Here is a 19,582-nt window from a genome sequence, read left to right on the forward strand (position 1 = left end):
AGGGTATCAGACTTCCCAGAGATCTTCTTTTGCAGTCCAATGATGAGCTGCAAACTAATTTAGAGCGGTGAGGTGTACATTATGTCCAGTGTGTCCACCAGAATCCGAAGGATAATCGGGTTGCCACTGGTGCCGTCGTCTTGGCCTTTGAGGGTGATACATTGCCCGAGAAGGTCAAGGTGATGGTCTACAGGTGTGATGTAAAGCCCTATATCCTTCCCTGTTGGCCCTGCAACACCTACTTCGGGAGGAACACACCCCAAACCATCGGGGACATCTGTCCCCACTTCTAAGCCGGGGAAACGTAAGTCCTCTTCGGCTTCTCTCGCTAGTAATGGGTCCCTTGGGGCCACTCTCTTTCCAGGTTTCTTCTAGTGGGAAAGATGACACTTGCCAGTGGTTGAAGAGCCCAAAAGCAGCTGGTCGTAGGGCTTCACGCTCATCTTCAGTCACGGAGACTGAGCCAGTGAAGCCCTCCCAGCCAGGGAAACCCAAGGAGCAGCGAGAGAAATCCAAAAAGAAAACTCCTGAAGACAAAGGAAATTGCACTGTGTGTTTCCCACTCGTGTTATGAAAAATGCTGTGTCCTCTGGAGGGTTAACTCCTTTCCTGGTGTCTGTATAAGGAAGTTAGATTCTTTTCATGAAGGTGTGTTCTTCAATCCATGTGTGTTCACAGAATTCTGTGTGATTTTCTCCTCTCAAAATGTTTAATGCAAGTGAACATAATCAAGAGAATTTAATTCCACATAAGACTTGACTCATTCACTCAGACATACTGATTTATAAATCATGGAGGAAAACCTTCAGGGATGAGAAGTCAGTTAAGTTTTAGATTAATGGGCAGAAGCAAACACTACTATCCATGTCAGTAAAGTGTTTAGAAAACAGATAAGTGCTAACTCCCATATCATTGGCCGAGAAAGCCAATTTTCAGATGAGAGGATGGTAGTGGCATACCAGTTTCAATAAGAGCATTTCTCATTATGACAACCTCTGATTTGTCGGATTACTTCATTCCCTTTACCTAATCCCCAACAGCCTCTTGCCCATTCATTCTCCTCTATCAATCTCCCCCTCCCCTCCCCTCTCCACTCCACCCCTTCCTTTTCGCCAATTATGTACTGGGATTTGGTTCATACAGATAGTGGTGTTCAAGTAGTCTGGAAACAATAACTTGGTTATTCTGGATATAGTTACAAGAAAAGATAACGTTACTGGTTATTGTACAGCAGTGAGGTGAATTACTGGAAGAGAGGATGTTAGTAGGTAACTGTTGGAAAAGATCTTGAAGTCCTAATACAGTAGGCCTTAGCACAAATCCTAGGTCTGCAAGTCAGATGTCCATTTAAATAAGTCGGTCCAGAATCAGTGCTGGTCAGGATTATACTCGAAATGAGTGACCAGGGAGCGGTCAGTGCAGCCTAATGTAACTCCAGATGGTTACTAGCTACTCAGAGGTCATGCACCAGGCTAGGTACTGCTGAGGCAAATGAACATGAGTACATTTTTCAGTATGTGATATATGGAGCTAAATAGTCAAGTATTGGCTGCAACCCCTGTCATTCACTGCATTGGTGCCAAATGGAGACAGCAATGTCTGTAGTAGTGGTGTCCTGAGCTCCCGGCAGTAATAAACCCTGTTGTGTGTGGCATGGTTGACAGTTGTGGGCATGGTTGCCAGTTGTGAGCAACAGCAGCCCCCCCCCCCCCCCTCTCCCCCAGGGGGTCCACAATTATTTTGTGGATATGTGCATGGCAAGCACTGGTCCCTGAGCTGGTGCAGCTCTCTTTCCTTTCCCGGATGCATACCTTTCCCACATCCTTCCCCCCCCCCTCCCCCCCCACCCTCACCTCACCTCCGCCTCTTCCTTTCCTCTTCCCCTCTTTGGGAATATGTTTCATGCCTACATCCGGAGATGGATACTTGTAACTGTAAGACATAGTCTCTGTCCTTTGCTCTCTATGCTGGAAAGTTTCTGTCCTCCCTTTGTCCTTCTTTTCCTTGCCTCTTCTCTTTACACTGTGGCATTTGAGACCTCTCTTCTTTCCTTTTCTTTGTTCCTCCCTTTCTCTTTCTTTCCTCCCTGTGTGTGTCGCAAGGTCAACCCATGCGTTCCCACTTGTAGCCAGTGACGGGGTAACATGTAATTCCCCGCCCCAGGTAGAAAGGGTAGGACACATACATACCTCTGGTAATGGCCAGGCCCAGTGAGGGGTAATTACCCAAGCTGGTACCTTCTGAACGTGCCAATTTGTCCCTCCATCCATTTCTCGGGAGGTGCGACCTGAGGTGTGGACAATCACCTAAGGTGGGAGTGCCCTCATAAAGGGCCCCCATGAGGAAGGAGCGCACCTTCAGAGATGCCGATAATCATGGGGTATACATTTGCAATGGTTCTCGCTACGCCTACAATTTCTACTCACAAGTGAAAGTTAGATTAGTCTCAGTCATGGACAATTCCTCCATCAGTGCCACAGTTCCTTGTTGTTTCTTGGTCAGATGAAGGTCAATACTTCTCCACAGTCAACCCTTTCATTATTCAGAAAGGTATCAACACAATTGCAGGTCCTGTAAAGTCTTATTCCCGATTACGAAATGGCACCTTGTTGTTAGAAACAGTCAGTGTCCTCCAAGCACAAAAATTGCTGAGAACTCCACTGCAACACACCTTCCCTGTCAGGGTGGAAGCGCACTGCACCTTAAATTCATCATGCGGGCTGGTTTAGACACGTTCAGTTGATGGATTGTCCACCGAGGAAATTCAAAACTACCTGTCTGACCAGGGCATAATGGCTGTACATAATCATGAAAAGGATTGAGAAGGACTTGATATCTTCCTGTACTATCTTCTTGACATTTGACATAGTTCAACTTCCATCGAACATTAAAGCGGGCTAAGACATAATTTCAGTTCGCCCTTACATCCCCAACCCTACACATTGCTATCGGTGTCAGCAGTTTAATCATACCAGCCAGTTGTGTTCCAATCCAGCCAAATGCATTACAAATGGCAAGGATGCCCATGAGGGTGCTTGACCACCTCCATCTGCCTGTTGCATCAACTGCATGGGCAACCATGCTGCTTTCTCTAGAGATTGCACCATTTTCAAAGATGAACGACTTATTCAGGAAATCAGAATGAAGGAAAAGGTGTCTACATTTGCTGCTCATTAGTTACTCACCAGTCAAAAGCCCACTGTGCCCCCAGCAGGTAAATACAGCACTGTCCTTGCATCTCCTCGGCCTACTAAGGAGGCAGCCACGCAGACTTGTGACCTCACCTTGAGTGCCACGGTTGTCAGATTGGCCAAATCGGCCAGATCGAAGATCACCCATTCAATCTCCCCACTGTCACCTGCTCACTCTATGGCTCACCCTTAATCAGCTCCTGCTAAATCACAAGCCTCAAAATCAGACACCCGGAGTTCCAAAGAAGAGCCTACTCCTGAAATTTTTTACGTACACAAACTTCACAAACAGATTCCTCCCTCATCTCAATGTCCTGTTTCCAAGAAGGCTCATAAGAAACAAAGTTCCTCTACTTCTCTGCCACAGTGTGTCTCATCTTACAGTGCCACCTGGCGGTAACTGCCGTCAGCCATCTTCCGTGTTGCCAAGGTGCACTGCTGGTGGCTGATCGACCGGCAGATCACTGGTGGCAGGAGCTACCCCTGAACAATCTATGGCTCAGGATCTTGTGCCTTTGGCTGAATGCTGTTCCAAGCTGTCAACAGCTGGCTCTCAGCAGTTGTTGAGTTGAGAGCTACTGTGGTAAGATTCTTCCCTTTTCTGTCCACCCTATGTCAATTATCCATTGGAATATCTGCGGCATTAGAGCCGATCGGGATGAATTGTCGATCCTCTCATGATCCTACTCCCTGATCATCTTCTGTCTTCAGGAAACAAAGCTGCTTCCCCACAATTGGTTTGTTTTCCCTCACTTCCAGTCAGTCCAGTTTGATCTCCCCTCTGTTACTGGCACTCTGGCACACAGGGGACTTACAGTTCTTCTCCATTATACTGTCCATTATCACTCAATCCCCTTAAACAGTTCTTTCCAAGCTGTCACTGTTCGTCTTTCACTTTCTGGATACACCTTCTCTCTCTGTACCCCCCCCCCCCCAGGGGGTCCACAACTCTTTTGTGGACACGTGTGTAGCGAGCACGGGCCCCGAGCTAATGTGGCCCTCCTTCCTTTCCGGGCTGCATACCTTCCTTTTCCGCATCCTTCCCCGTTCCCCATCTTCGCCCCCCCCCACCTCTGGCTCTTTCCTTCCCTTTCTCCCCCTATGGGAGTATAGTTTGTGCCTACGTCCGGAGACGGACGCTCGAAACTGTTCCAAATTCCTTGCCTTCTACGCTTGCCAGTCCTCGTCCTTCTCTTTTCCTTCCCTCTTCTCTTTGCCCTTTTCTCTGCTGCGGCGTTTGAGACCCCCTCTTCTTTCCTTTCCCTTTCTCTTTTTTCCTCCCTGTGCGTGTCTGAAGGCCGACCCACGCACTCCCATGCGTAGCCGGTGACGGGGTAACGCGTAATTCCCCGCCCCGGGTAGACAGGTAGGACACGTACGTACCCCCTGGTAACGGCCAGGCCCAGGGAGGGGTGATTACCCGAGCTGATACCTTCCGAAAGTGCCGATTGGTCCCTCCGTCCGTTTGTCGGGAGGTGTGACCTGATGTGTGAACAATCACCTAAGGCGGGTGTGCCCTCAGTGAGGGCCCCCACAAGGGAGGAGCGCGCCATCGGAGACGCCGGTAATCATGGGGGATTCTTCCGCAATGGTTTCCTCACCTTCCACTATGTCTGCCCACAAACGTAAGTTCACTGAGTCTCAGCCACAGACAGTTCTTCCATCGTTGCCACAGTTCCTTGTTGTTTCTCGGTCTGATGAAGGTCACGACTTCTCCACGGTCAACCCTTTCATTATTCAGAAAGGTGTCGACGCAATTGCAGGTCCTGTAAAGTCTTGTTCCAGATTACGGAATGGCACCCTGTTGCTAGAAACACACAGTGCCCTCCAGGCACAAAAATTGCTGCGTACTTCTCTGCTCCACACCTTCCCTGTCCGGGTGGAACTGCACCGTACCTTAAATTCCTCGCGTGGAGTCGTTTATACACGCTCCCTCGATGGATTGTCTGACGAAGAAATTCAGCACTACCTGTCTGACCAGGGCGTAACGGCTGTTCATAGAGTTACGAAAAGGGTTGACACGAAGATCATTCCAACCCGCACTGTCTTCTTGACTTTCGACAAAGTTCAACTCCCATCAAAAATCAAAGCAGGCTATGAGATAATTTCCGTTCGCCCTTACGTCCCAAACCCTACGCGTTGCTATCGATGTCAGCGGTTCAATCACACCAGCCAGTCCTGTTCCAATCCGGCCAAATGTGTTACGTGTGGCAAGGATGCCCATGAGGGTGGTTGTCCACCTCCATCCCCTCGCTGCATCAACTGTATGGGTGATCACGCTGCTTCCTCTAGAGATTGCCCAGTTTTTAAGGACGAAAAGCTCATCCAGGAAATAAGAGTGAAGGAAAAGGTGTCGACCTTTGCTGCTCGAAAATTATTCGCCAGTCGACAGCCCACCGTGCCTCAGACAGGCAAATACAGCACTGTCCTTGCTTCTCCTCGGCCAACAAAGGAGGCGGCCACGCAGACTTGCGACCTCACCTTTAGTGCCACGGTCGTCTGATCGGCCAGCGCAAAGATCGCCCGTTCAACTTCACCACTTTCGCCTGCCCACTCTATGGCTCACCCTTCGTCAGGTTCTGCTAAATCTCGAGCCCACAAGTCAGACACCAAGTCTTTGAAGAAAGAGCATACTCGTGAAGAGTTTTTACGTACATCAACTTCACCACCATCGGTTCCTCCTTCATCTAAACCTCATACTTCCAAGAAGGCTACAAAGAAACCCAGTTCCTCTCCTTCTCCGCCAAGGCGTGTCCCATCCACAGCGCCACCTGGCGGAAATCGCCCTCGGCCGTCTTCTGTGTCGCCGAGGCGCACTGCTGGTGGCCGGTCAACCGGTGGGTCACTGGTGGCAGGAGCTGCTCCTGACCAACCTATGGATCAGGATCTTCTGCCTTCGGCTGAATGCCATTCCATGCTGTCGGTCGCAAGCTGAGCAGTCGTTGAGTTGACAGCACCCTTGGTCACAATCCTCCATTTTCTGTTCACCCTATGTCCATTATCCACTGGAATATCCGCGGCATTCGAGCCAATCGGGATGAATTGTCGATCCTCTTACGATCCTACTCGCCGGTCATCTTCTGTCTTCAGGAAACAAAGCTGCGTCCCCATGACCGCTTTGTTTTCCCTCATTTTCAGTCCGACCGATATGACCTCCCCTCTGTGGAAGACACTCCAGCCCATGGAGGACTCATGATTCTTATCCATGATACTCTCCATTATCATCCAATCCCCTTAAACAGTTCCTTCCAAGCTGTCGCCATCCTTCTTTCCCTTTCTGGATACACGTTCTCTCTTTGTACTGTATACATTCCATCGTCCACACCAATGGCACGAGCTGATCTCCTTCATCTTCTTGGTCAGCTTCCACCCCCCTATTTGCTGGTTGGGGACTTCACTGCCCACCACCCGCTTTGGGGATCTCCACATCCTTGTCCACGTGGCTCCCTATTGCTAGACGTCTTCCACCAAGCGGATCTAGTTTGCCTCAACACTGGGGTCCCCACGTTTTTGTCTGCCTCCACGACAAATTTCTCTCATTTGGACCTTGCGATCGGTACTGTTCCGCTAGCTCGGCGCTTCGAATGGTTCGCCCTTGATGATACACACTCGAGTGACCACTTTCCATGTGTCCTTAGGCTGCAGCCTCAACTGCCATATATGCGCCCGCGACGCTGGAAGTTTGCCCAAGCCGATTGGACACTTTTCGTCTCTAGCGACATTCGATGACCGTCGCTTTCCCAGCGTCGACGATGAGGTCACACATATTACCGACGTTATTCTTACAGCTGCGGAACGTTCAATACCACGCACCTCCGAATCGCCCCGGCGCCCCCCAGTTCCTTGGTGGAACGAGGCATGCCGTGACGCAATACGTGAGCGGCGACGTGCTCTTCGCATTTTCCGTCACCATCCTACTTTGGCAAACTGTATCCGCTATAAGCAGCTCCGTGCGCGATGCCGTCGCGTCATCCGCGATAGCAAGAAGGCAAGCTGGAAATTCTTTATTAGTTCATTTAACTCCTTCACTCCCTCCTCGGAAGTTTGGAGTCGGCTTCGACGGTTCTCAGGCGCGCTTAGTTTCTCCCCGGTCTCTGGGCTCACTGTCGCGCATGATACCTTAGTGGACCCCATCGCAATTTCTAACTCATTGGGTCAGCACTTTGCTGAGATTTCTAGCTCTTCAAATTACCCGCCAGCGTTTCTCCCGAAGAAACGTGCAGCGGAAGTGCGACATCTTGCTTTCTCCTCTCAAAATCACGAAAGCTACAATACTGTTTTCTCCATGCGGGAACTCCAACATGCCCTCTCTTCTTCTCGCTCCTCCGCCCCAGGACCGGATGGTATCCATGTCCAAATGTTGCTGCATTTATCAACCCATAGTCTGCGTTACCTCCTTCGCCTTTATAATCGAATTTGGACCGACAGTACTTTTCCCAGACGATGGCGGGAAGCTATCGTCGTTCCCATTCCGAAACCTGGAAAGGACAAACATCTCCCCTCTAGCTATCGCCCCATTTCTCTCACGAGTAGTCAGTAAGATTTTGGAGCATATGGTGAATTACCGTTTAGCTTGGTGGCTAGAATCCCGCAGTCTTTTAACACCTGCCCAATGCGGATTCCGAAAGCATCGCTCTGCAGTTGACCATCTTGTTGCTCTCTCCACTTATATCATGAACAATTTTCTCCGGAAACGCCAAACGGTAGCAATATTTTTTGATCTGGAGAGAGCTTACGATACCTGTTGGACAGGCATCCTCCGCACACTGTTCTCTTGGGGCTTTCGAGGCTGGCTGCCCCTTTTTCTTCGCGAATTTATGGCAGAACGGACATTTAGGGTGCGGGTGAACACTACTCTCTCCCGTACTTTCTCTCAAGAAAACGGGGTACCCCAGGGCTCCGTGCTGAGTGTTGTACTGTTTGCCATCACTATAAATCCAATTATGGATTGTCTCCTTCCTGATGTCTCGGGCTCCCTCTTTGTGGACGATTTTGCGATCTACTACAGCTCTCAACGGACCAGCCTTCTTGAACGACGTCTTCAAGGATGTCTCGATCGCCTCCACTCTTGGAGCCTCGAAACCGGCTTCCGTTTTTCTGCCAGTAAGACCGTTTGTATTAATTTTTGGCGACGTAAGGAGTTTCTTCCGCCCTCCTTACATCTAGGTCCTGTCAACCTTCCGTTTTCAGACGTCACTAAATTCTTGGGTCTTATGTTTGACAGAAAACTGTGCTGGTCCTCCCACGTTTCCTATCTGTCGGCTCGCTGTCTGTGAACGCTCAACACCCTCCGTGTCCTGAATGGTACCTCCTGGGGAGTGGACCGAGTGGTCCTTCTCCACCTCTATCGCGCCTTAGTGCGCTCGAAATTGGACTATGGAAGCATAGTCTACTCCTCTGCTCGGCCGTCTATTCTTCGGCGTCTCTACTCTATCCACCACCGTGGATTACGTTTAGCGTCTGGAGCTTTTTACACTAGCCCTGTGGAAAGCCTTTATGCTGAGACTGCAGAACCTCCGCTGTCCAATCGGCGAGCGGTCCTTCTGAGCCGTTATGCTAGCCATCTGTCTTCCATGCCTGCTAATCCAGCCCATGGCCCTTTTTTCGATGCCTCCTTTGATGTAGGGTATGCAGGCCGCTCCTCCTCCCTACTACCCCCGGGAGTCCGCTTCCGTCAACTGCTCCATTCTCTTTCCTTCCGCTTTCCTAAAACCTTCTTGACAACTTGGGGTACAGCACCGCCTTGGCTCCGTCCCCGGATCTGTCTGCTCCGTGATCTTTGTCAATTTCCCAAGGATGGTACACCTTCACTTGTTTATCGTCGGGCATTTGCTGCTCTATGTGCACAAATGACGGACGCCACCTTTATTTACACCGACGGCTCGAAAACATCGTTGGGTGTAGGGAGTGCCTATATTGTTGGCGACGCCCCAAATCACTTTCGGCTTCCCGACCAGTGTTCGGTTTATACTGCGGAGCTTTTCGCTGTTCTCCAGGCTGTCCACTACATCCGCCGCCATCAGTGGATACAGTACGTAATCTGCTCAGATTCTCTCAGCTCTCTCCTCAGTCTCCAAGCTCTTTACCCTGTGCACCCTCTGGTCCACCGGATTCAGGACTGTCTGCGCTTGCTGCACCTGGGGGGCGTCTCAGTGGCGTTCCTCTGGCTCCCGGGACACGCTGGTATCTGTGGGAATGAGGCGGCTGATATAGCAGCCAAGGCTGCAGTTTCTCTTCCTCGGCCAGCTATTCAGTCGCTTCCCTTCACCGATCTACGGAGCGGTTTATGTCGCCAAGTTGCTCATTTATGGCATGCGCATTGGTCAACACTTCCCCGCAATAAATTGCGGGAAGTGAAAGCCCTTCCTTGCGCTTGGACCTCTTCCTCCCGAACGCGTCCTCGGGAGGAGGTAATTTTAGCTAGACTCCGGATAGGGCACTGTCTTTTTAGCCATCGACATCTTTTAAGCGGCGATCCTCCCCCACTCTGTCCCCACTGCTCTCAGCTGTGGACGGTAAGACACCTTTTAATTGAATGCCCCTATTTTAATCCGTTACGCTCCCGTCTACAGCTATCGCCTGATCTATCGTCGATTTTAGCAGATGACACGCGCTCAGTCGACCGCATTCTCCAGTTTATTAGTGCCAGTGAAATGACGTCAGTCATTTGAAGTTTTATCGGGGACCATCAACCCCTCTCTGTAGTGGACTTTTAAGCCTTGTTTCTGCTTTTAGTGTCTCCAATTTTTTGAGTTTCGTTCCCATTTTTGCTGTTTTCCATTTTCAGTTTTTATTATTTCCTCAGTCACGGACCGGGTGCTAATGACCATAGCAGTTTTGCGCCCTAAAACCAAAAACAAAAAAAAAAAAACTCTCTCTGTACCGTATACATTCCATCATCAACACCGATGGCAAGAGCTGATCTTCATCTCCTTGGTCGGCTCCCACCCCCTGTTCACTGATGGGGGACTACAATGCCCCCCACGTGCTTTGGGGATCTGTGTCCTTGTCCATGAGGCTCTCTATTGATTGACCTCTTCCACCAAGTGGATCTTGTTTGCCTCAACACTGGGGAACCTACATTTTTGTCTGCCTCCACGACAAATTTCTCTCATTAGGACCTTTTGGTCAGTACTGTTCAGCTAGCTCAGCACTTTGGTCTGCTCTTGCTGATACACACTCGAGTGACCATTTTCCATGTGCCCTTAGATTGCAGCCACAACTACTATCCATATGCCTGAGATGACAGAAGTTTGTCCAAGCCAATTGGACACTTTTTTCCTCTCTAGTGACATTCGATGACCATCAGTTCCCTAGCGTCGACGATCAGGTAACTCGTGTTACGGAAGTTATCCTTACACCTGCCGAAGGTTCCATACATTGCACCCCCATTTTGCCCTGCCCCCCCCCCCCCCACCCCCCAGTTCTTTGGTGGAACAATGCGTGCTATGATGCAATACGTGAGCTGAGACGTGCTCTTTGCGTTTTCTGCCACCATCCTACTTTGGCCAACTGTATACGCTATAATCAGTTACGTGCGCGATGCCTTCGCATCATCCACGATAGCAAGAAAGCGAGCTGGGACTTCTTTACTAGCTCTTTCAACACCTCCAATTTCTCCTCAGAAGTTTGGAGTCGAATTCAACGGTTATCTGGTGCACCTAGTTTCTCCCCGATATCTGGGCTCACTGTCACACATGATACCTTAGTGGACCCAGTCACAATTTCTGACTCATTGGGTCAACACTTTGCTGAGATTTAGAGCTCTTCAAATTACCCACAAGCTTTTCTCCTGAAGAAACATGCAACAGAAGTGCGACCTCTTGCTTTCTCCTCACAAAATAGTGAAAGCTATAATACTGTTTCCTTGATACAGGAACACCAACATGCACTATCTTCTTCTCACTCTTCTGCCCCAGGACCAGATGGTGTCCATGTCCAAATGTTGCTGCATTTATCATACCATAGTGTGTGTTACCTCCTCTGCCTTTATAATCGAACTTGGACTGACAGTACCTTTCCCAGAAGATGGCGGGATGCTATTGTCATTCCTGTTCTGAAACCTGGAAAGGACAAACATCTCCACTCTAGCTATTGCCGCATATCTGTCACGGGTAGTATATGTAAGGTTTTGGAGCATATGGTGAATTGCCATTTAGCCTGGTGGCTGGAGTCCTGAAGCCTTTTAACAGGTGCCCAATGCCGTTTCCGAAAGCATTGTTATGCAGTTGACAATCTTGTTGCTCTCTCCACTTATATCATGAGAACAATTTTCTCCGGAAACTCCAAATGGTAGCAATATTTTTTGATCTGGAGAGAGCATACGATACCTGTTGGAGGACAGGCATCCTTCACACACTGTTCTCTTGGGGCTTTTGAGGTCGGCTGCCCCTTTTTATTCGTGAATTTGACAGAGCACACATTTAAAGTGCGGTTGAACACTACTCTCCCTTGTACTTACTCCCAAGAAAATGGGGTGTGCCAGGGTTCCATGCTAAGTGTTGTAATGTTTGCCATCGCCATAAACCCAATTATGGATTGTCTCCTTCCTGATGTGTCGGGCACCCTCTTTGTCAACGATTTTGTGATCTACTAAAGCTCTCAATGGACCAGCCTTCTGGAACGTCGTCTTAAAGGACGTCTCGATTGCCTCCACTCTTGGAAGATGGAAACAGGCTTCCGCTATTCTCCTAATAAGACTGCTTGTGTCAATTTCTGGCATTGTACGGAGTTTTCCTTCATCCCTACATCTAGGCCCTATCGACCTTCCATTCGCGGACGCTGCTAAATTCTTGGGACTTATGTTTGACAGGAAACTGTGCTGGTCCTCCCACATTTCCTATCTTACGGCTCACTGTCTGTGATCTGTCAACATCCTCTGTGTCCTGAATGGTACCTCCTGGGGAGTGGACTGAGTGGTACTTCTCCACCAATAGTGTGCCTTAGTGCATTCAAAATTGGACTAGGGAGGTATAGTTTACTCCTCCACTCAGCTGTCTATTCTTTGGCATCTCGACTCTGTCCACTGCCGTGGATTGCGTTCAGACTCTGGAGCTTTTTACACCAGCCCCATGGAAAGCCTTTATGCTGAGACTGCTGAACCTCCGCTGTCCAATTTGTCCTTCTGAGTCATTACATTAGCCATCTGTCTTCCATGCCTGCTAATCCAGCCCATGACTCTTTTTTTTCCAATGCAATCTTGGATTTAGGGTATGCAGGCCGCCCTCCCCCTCTACCATACCGGGAGTCTGCTTCTGTCAACTACTACGTTCTCTTTCCTTCCACTTTCCTAAAACTTTCTTGACAATTGGGGGTACAGCACCACCTTGATTTCACTGCCGAACCTCCCTGCTCCCTGACCTTTGTCAGCTTCCTGAGGATGGTACCCCTTCTCTCATTTATCATCAGCCATCTGCTGCTCTATGCGCACAAATGAAGGATGCCACATTCATTTACACTGACGGCTTAGAAACATCATTTGGTGTTGGAAGTGCTTATATTGTTGGCAACACCCCTAATAGATTTCTCCTTCCTGACCAGTGTTCAGTTTTTACTGCAGAGCTTTACACAGTTCTCCAGGCTGTCCAATATATCTGTTGCCATCAGCGGATATGGTATATTATATGTTCAGATTCGCTCGGCTCTCTCCTCAGCCTCCAAGCTCTTTACTCTGTCCACCCTATGGTCCACTGGATTCAGGACTGCCTCCACTTGCTCCACTTGGAGGGCGTCTCTGTGGCATTCCTCTGCATCCCAGGACACATTGGTATCCGTGGAAACGAGGCAGCCATTATAGTGGCCAAGGCTGTAGTCTCTCTTCCTCAGCCTGCTGTTCACATTGTTCCCTTCACCGATCTACAGTGTGTTTTATGTCATCGTCTTGCTCTTTCATGGCACACACATTGGTCTACACTTCCAACAACAAATTGTGGGACGTGAAAGCTTTTCCCTGTGCTTGGACCTCTTCCTCCTGAACTCGTCATCAGGAGGAGGTAATTTTAACTAGACTCTTGATAGGGCACTGTTTTTTTTAGCCATCGACATCTTTTAATTGGTGATCCACCCCCGCTTTGTACCTACTGCTCTCAACTGTGGAGGGTGAGATGCCTTTTACGTCAGTGCCCCTATTTTACTCCACTACGTGCCCGTTTACAGCTGTTGCATGATATATCTTCAATTTTAGAAGATGACACGCACTCAGCCGATCGCATCAAGTTTGTGTCAGTGAGATGTCAGTCATTTGAAGCACTTTTTGGGGAAAACACCCCCCTCCTATAGTGTTTTCTAAGCTTTCCTTCTGTTTTTTAGTTTCCCCATGTTTTGAGTTTTGCTCCCATTGCTATTGATTTCCAATTCAGTTCTTTTACCCTTCCCTAAGGCACAGCACAGGTTCTAATGACCATAGCAGTTTTACACCCTAAAACCATAACAAAAAAAGCAGCAGCAGCAGACGAGGAGACGAGTACTGATTGAAGTAAAGCTGTGAGGATGGGTCACGAGTCGTCCTTGTGTAGCTCATACCCAGAAATTTTTGTGGATGTAGCTGGCCTGGAGGCACCTGTGTAGGAAGTGGATGATGCCCACAAGTGGCCTAGCCTAGCTGTTGGCAGCTAGGCCACCTCTGGGACATGGGTGCATATCCAATTACTTAGTCGGAGAGAAGGTGCAGACTCTCCACTCTGCCTCTTCTTGTTTCTAGTGACTGAAGATGGGATGCAGAATGAAGATGCCAGACCCATACTAATGAGAGAGTTCTGCATGCAGTCATCCTGATTCATGTTTCTCAAAACTGCTTCGAATGAATATAGTAACAGACGTGGTCGTTCTCTTCCTCCAGCTTTGTTCATATTGTCTAATGATATTAAGCCCTAACCATCCTTCCTTCACTACATCACCTTTTTCATTGCCTTGCTCTTTGTAAACTTGAAAGTAATTTTAACTCAAAAGCTTAACTGTTTGATAAAAGTTCTTGTAATAAAAAAATTTTAATTTTAACTTACAGATGGAGACATTAAGGATTTAAGAACTGATGGAGGAGAAACACCACTTTTCTTGTCTGTTAATGCAGATTCTAGACTGGATGTAATGAAAATTCTTTTAAACCACTCAGCAAATGTGAATATTGGCAACAATAGTATGTGTACACCATTACATAGAGGTAATGTTTGATATAAGAACCATACGCCTCTTCACTACTTGTTTTATGGCAAATTTATTTTTCTTCAAAAACAGTCATCAATTTGTTTTCTTGACTGACTTTGTCCTGAAAAATAAGGATTGATTTCATTGTTCTCTGCATTAGCTTTATTTTAATTGAATGAAGAATATATTATACTTTGGGATCAATGTCACTAAACATTTTTATTTTGTAACATCAACTCTAATTTTGTAACCATTTATTTTAGGAACGAAGGAAGTAGTCTAAGTGCATGTTTCTTTTCATTTGTTCACTTGAGTAAATCTGAAAGCAGAATTTATACTACTAGATGATTAGATGATCGAATATTCAAAAATCCATTCAGGAATATCAATGTAGGCCACCACTTGTATTATGAATCAATTTACAGTAAATTTTTGTAGCTGTGCGTTGTAATGCTTTTAACTTCTGTGTGTAAATTTGTAGTTACCAATGTAGGTACGTTAATAGAAGTACACTAACCCAAAACTGTGGTTGACAAAAGACTTCATAATTAATAACACTGCACAAGCTAAAAGCATACATTCACAGCTTGAATGAATGCTTCAGTCGGCACTCCCCACAAAGCCCACCTCTGTATAGTATGGATGATTTCCCTAAATTGCTTAAAGCAGATGCTGGGATTGTTCCCTTAAAGGCATGGTCAATTTCCTTCCTTAATCAGAGCTTGTGCTCCACCTCTAATAACCTCATTGTCAATGAGATGTTATGCACTAACCACCACTTCCTCTTATAGTGTGGAGTATAATTGGCCCAGAATGTAATACCATAAGCACTGCAGTGGACAGTAGGGTGGCAAAGATGAGAGCAGTGTTGATTGATTGGACACATGGGTGTAGGTGCAATTGGAAGATATATTTTGTTCTACGCAGTATGGTGAAAAGGATTGAAGCTGCTCCTGCATGTTTGCCACAGTGTCTGATGTGAGTGAGGGTGGGGTGTTACTGAGGGCCCAAACAGATTTCAAACAATTGAATGAGACTGTTGGAGGCTTGTTGTACAGTAAAATGATTAATGTGTTGTCTCCTCTTTGGAGAATTTTGTGGCTCCAGATATGAGGACTGCAGTGCCAAGAGTATGGTGTCATCTCTTAAGATCAGTCACAATGTGCAAGGACTTCATGTATGAAATTGTTTGGTATGCAGTGTGGTTGTGGCAGCAGTGTGCAGATCTGTGTGATGTATTTTTGTACTCTGATGAATAGTTATTGTAACTTGGATGCATTTGATGTTAAAACAGATTTAACCAATTCTGCTGAGAGGTACGAAGGTCCACCATACAAACTTCCAATAGACATGTCTGCAAGTCCTGTTTGAGGAAACTGTGCACGCTCAGCATTACTCAGGGAAGTACAGCACACCATTGCCCCCTTGTAGCACATTAAAGCTACCTTAAAAGTAAAATACCAGTAGGTGGTTTACAATACAATAAAATAGTGGGTTAAATGATAAAATGTTGAAATGTGTGGCTTTTTTAAATGTATTGAATTAATGAGATTAATTTTTCGGCATGAATGACAAGCACAATAAGCTGAGCTATGCCTGGAAATAAGTTCATACTAGTTCATATTATTTTGCAGGGTGAAGTAGTTTCTTTCTCTGCTGTAGATTTGTAGTTACCATTCTTTATAATGCTACGTTTGGTCACAGTGTTCACCTTTGAAGTCTTGACCGTGTTCCCATTAAGCTTATCGGATCTTCATATTATTCCAAAGTACACAGGTGGGCTTCAGTTCTTGTAATTATTGTACTATTTGAAATAACAACTCGCACGACCTTTCTGTTAATAAAACAATACCGTATTTTTCTAAACGGTGCACATATGAAATACATACTCCTCATTTATTCATAGCGACTACAAAATGGCGGTCTACAATTACTCGCTAAAAATGGCGTGCTTCTCACTCATTCACTAGCTGAGCGCGAATCCTTCCTTCCTCCTACTGGTACAAGAAAAACTCCTCTTTTTTAACAACTGAAAATCAAAAATACCTGACTGTAGGCATAGGTTCTATGATGGGCTACCACTTCATCTTTTCTCTTTGCCTTTAAAGATGATGAAAACATAAAAGAAATGCAAAAGGTTCATCATATCGGCAGGTGATGGAGTGCCTGGCACTATAAAGTGTGTAGTTCGAGGAACAGGGCTGACTCAGATTAATAGCCCTGGTCAGTTAATCACTCCCAGGCAGCCACATCTAGAAATCCACAACTGCACGTATCCTTCAGCTGTTGATTCTGCAGTAACATCTGCAGTGGTGCTGCCTTCACCCACTGTGTAACATAATCATTGAGAAGATGTATCTATAACCAATCAACTCTGGAAGGGACCCGATAAATTCAAAGTGAAAATGTCATATTCTGCTGTATGGATGTCAAATTGGCCTAGGGCCAGGGAGGTGTGTAATCTTGTTTTGTTTAGGTGATATACTGCACAAGTTTTTCTGGTTTCATTTTCCAACCACACAAAATGGTATGTTACCAATTTTTTTGAGTGTCATACTCCCGGGTGAGGCAATCGGTACAAGCTGTCAAATAAATATCCACACAATTGAAGGAACCAATGAATGGGCCCTGCCTTGCAAAATGTTGCACCAAATCTGTTAACCAGAGATGGATAACAAACAACCTGCAAGAATTGTAGGTCTCATTCCTGAGTCACTGTAAGCTCCTTGTAATCTGTGCTTGTAGAGAATGTATTGATTGGTGACAGGTAGTTTACCAACATATTTTCAACTCTCCTGATGTACAGAAAAGAGGTTATGAAATGAAATGTCTGTAGTCAAGATATTGAAATCAACTTGATTCTGCTAGCAGTTGGTGGTATGTAATGGTATTAAACTATTTGACTTCCACTTTGGGCTTACAATGGCATACCACTTCATATATTACTAGCAACTTGCTATTAAATACTGAACTATTCCATTGTGATTGATTGAGTTTCTTTGCAAAAAACAATGGTTGTTGCTTGCCATCTACAATGGCAGCAGCACTGAACTCATACTTCTATCACTCACATCAGCTGTGATAGAAAGATCAGTGTCAGCACAGGGTGTGCTAGTGTGACTGTTTGTTGCAAGTATAGTTTCATGTGGCCAGATGTGTTGCATTGCTTGAATCCAATTCAGCAATTGTTTTAGGAAGTCATGGCCCTGTCAAAGGAGCTGATTAACACTTTGCAGACCAGGATAATGCTGAGTCACCAATGGTGTGCTTCAAAGCTGTTTTTTGGAGGGATCAGCAGTACCAGGATCGGATGTGATGGCCTGGTAAATCTATTTATCTAGGCTGGTGAGGTAATTACTTGCAGTGAAGGCTCAGGTGAGAATAGTGACGTATTTCTGAAAAGTTTCTGGATCTGAAAAACTGTTTGCCTCAGATGCCAAGGCTATATGAGAGGAAATGTTTGACATGGAAAGGATGGAAACTGTCAAAATGTAAGTACTGTTTGTTGGTAGGTTTAATGTAGATGGAATGTGTAGCTGGTCTTGGGCGAGGATGAGATCGTCAAGAAAAGTGGCATGGGACTCAGAATATGACCATGTGAAATTTAAATTGGAGGAGGTATTCAGACTGTGGGAATTATAGGAGGTCAGTCTCACTAAGAGTCCATATGGTAAGGATGTCATCAATGTATCTAAACCAAACAAGAGGCTGAAGACTTGTGGATCTCAGGAACGCCCCCTCCAAGCGACCCATAAAAGGTAGGCGTAGGAAGTAGCTATCCTGGTTCCCATGGCTGTACCCTTGATGTGTTTGTATGTCTAACCCTCTAATGTGAAGTAGCTGTTGGTAAGTATAAAGTTGATTAAGGTGAGTAAGAAGGATGTCATAGGTTTGGAACAAAGTGGATGATGACTGAGGAAATGTTCAGCAGCAGACAGAACATGTGCCTGGGGGATGTTGTTATAGAGGGAGGTAGCATCAATGGTGACAAGCAGAGAGTGTGGTAGGAGTGGGGTGGGCACACATTTTGGACAATCTACGAAATGGTTATCTTTGATATAGGAGGAGAGTCTTTGTACTATGGGTTGCAGGTGCTGATCAGCTAAGGCAGATATACATTCAGTAGGTGCTTTGAAGCCAGCAACTATAGGGCAGCCAGGATGATTGGGTTGGTGGATATTAGGAAGAAGGTAAAAGGTGGGAGCACATGGTTTGGTTGCAGAGTAGTTTTATGGAATGAGGTGTTAGTCCTTGAGAGGGGCCTGAGATTTTAAGGAGGGACAACAGATCAGCAGTTTGAATCACAGGGATGGGATCTTGATGGCAGACACTGTATGTCAGACAGCTGGTGTAAATTCCTTTTGGTCAAATACTACAGTGGTAAATCCTTTGTCTCCTGGGACACTAATGATGGAGTGATCAGCTTTTAGGGAATGTAGTGCCTGGAGTTCTGGAGAGGGCAGGTTAGGGTCATGTTGTAGGGACCTAAGGAAGGGTTGTGATGCAATGTTAGACATGAGGAATTCTTGGAAGGCTTGTAAGGGGCGATTTTTACAAGTAGTGGTGGTGGATCAAGTTGAGATCATGGTCTGAATTGCTCAAGGTAGGGTTCAATGTCAGGTTTGTTGTTGGAAAGATTCTGGGATTGGGTTCCAAACTGATAATTCCAATTGACACTACTGTAAAGGAAAACAGGTCCTTAACAAAAGCAGCATGATAAAATGTAGGTTTAGGGCTGAAAGTGAGACCCTTAGATAATATGTATAATTCAGGAGGGGGAGTGTTTTAGATGAGAGGTCAAGGACACTGTACTGTTGTGATTGGTTCTTGTGATTATTGGTTGTTCTTAGTCTGGGAGGTGATCTTAAAGGCTATGGGACGTTAAGCAGGTTGGCCAAGCTTGGTTTGTAAGAGAGGAATGGTGGTTGATGGTGTGGCTGTTTAGGGAGCTGCTGAGGGTCAGGAAGGGTAACACCATCATTTAGGAGACTGTGGGACAGCTTTTTGAGGTAATGTCTAGCACGATATTGCAGTCTGAAATTGGCTTGGTGGATGATACCATCCAAGGAAACATGAGGAGCAGATACCTGCAGGATTTTGTAGAAGGAGAGACATCTGGTGGAATGGAAATTGGCTGATGAGGCACATAGGTCACAGATTAGCCAGGTAAGAAACTTTAAAAGATCCTGGTATAGAGTAGGATTACATCTGCCAACAGGGACTTTGTGTTAGGCCTTTTGGAGTAACTC

The 19,582-nt window shown here is 46.5% G+C and overlaps 1 protein-coding gene across 1 annotated transcript in view; it reads left to right on the plus strand.

Annotated features, from left to right (window-relative positions):
• Positions 1-19,582, plus strand: part of LOC126209958 (ankyrin repeat domain-containing protein 49-like) — a 66,765-nt gene that overhangs the window by 31,675 nt on the left and 15,508 nt on the right. The window lies entirely within an intron of this gene.

Source organism: Schistocerca nitens, chromosome 10, assembly GCF_023898315.1.
Source record: "Schistocerca nitens isolate TAMUIC-IGC-003100 chromosome 10, iqSchNite1.1, whole genome shotgun sequence".
In the NCBI taxonomy this organism is placed as follows: domain Eukaryota; kingdom Metazoa; phylum Arthropoda; class Insecta; order Orthoptera; family Acrididae; genus Schistocerca; species Schistocerca nitens.